Source organism: Eschrichtius robustus, chromosome 1 (genome assembly GCF_028021215.1).
Source record: "Eschrichtius robustus isolate mEscRob2 chromosome 1, mEscRob2.pri, whole genome shotgun sequence".
Classification (NCBI taxonomy): Eukaryota; Metazoa; Chordata; class Mammalia; order Artiodactyla; family Eschrichtiidae; genus Eschrichtius; species Eschrichtius robustus.
This window is the reverse complement of record NC_090824.1, coordinates 147,953,894-147,955,264: the sequence shown is the minus strand read 5'-3', so window position 1 is coordinate 147,955,264 and position 1,371 is coordinate 147,953,894.

Sequence of the window (1,371 nt, the reverse complement as noted above, 5' to 3'; positions counted from 1 at the left end):
CTCCATGGGAGGAGGTGAGTTCAGGACATTCTCATATCACCATCTTGAACCAGAACCACCAATGGTAATAGAAATAGTAAGATATCAACACAACGAGAGAAAACAAATGCGAACAGAGATATACAACCTCCTGGGATATGACAAAGAGGTACTGCGGTGTAGTGGAGAAAGGGTGGTCTTTTAAAATGAATGGTGCTAGTTCAATTTGACATTCATATTGAAAGAGACTTGCTCCCAACTTCACACCACTCAAAAATCAATTCCACATGAATCGTACATGAAAAGGCACAAAGAAAAAGACTGATAGATTAAACTATATTAAAATTTAGAACTTTTGTTTATGAAAAACCAAAGAGTGGGAAAAATATTTGCAAAAATTTTATCTGTCAAAGGCCTTATGTTAAAAAAAATAACATATCTTAAAAATCAATAGGAAAAAATCAGCAACAGTTTTAAACAGGTGTTTCACCATAGATGGAATCCAAATGGGCAGTAAAGGTTTGATAAGATTCTTTGTGGCACTTGTCATCAGGGAAATAAGCATGAAACCACCATGAGAGACTACTCTATAGCCTGAGAATGGCTTAAATTGAAAAGACTGGCAATTTCAAGCATTGTTAAGGATGTGAATCAATTGGAACTCTTATATATTTATTGGAGTGTAAGTTAATGTAACTGCTTTGAGAAACTTCTTGATATTATCTACTAAAATTGAAGATCCATATACTCTATGACCCAATACTTTCAATACTAGGTACATACTCAGTAAAAATGGGTGCACTTGTGCCCCAAAAGACAGGTACAAGTGTATTCCTAACAGCATTATTCATAATAGACAAAATCTGGTGACAAATATCCATCCATAATAGGTCAAATATATAAATTATTGTATATTCATACCATCAAATACCATACAGTAATGAATGATCCCTCCATGTAATAGCATGCAAAAATCTCCTAAACAAATGCCAGGCACAAAACTGTATTCATTGTGTGATGCCACTTTTTAAAAAGTTCAAAAACAGGCAAAAGTAACACACAATTTTAGAAGTGACCATAGTGGCTTATTCCTAGAAATAAAATGCATATTTTGTGAATTCATCATGTTGCGTAATAAATTAAGGTAGCATTTCTATTATACCTAGTCTGAAAAAGTCACTTAGAATGAGGCACTAGGGAGAGCACTCAATTTGCAGAGAAAAATTTAGGTTTTAGTATAGACTTTTCTTCCATAATTAACCTCAGAAACTTGAACACATTACTTACTTTCTCTATATTTTCACTACCTCCTCTGTAAAAATGAAAGGCATACCTGTCCTACAGCTTGCTAGAGGATCAAATGCAATGTTATATATGACACATATAAAGCAA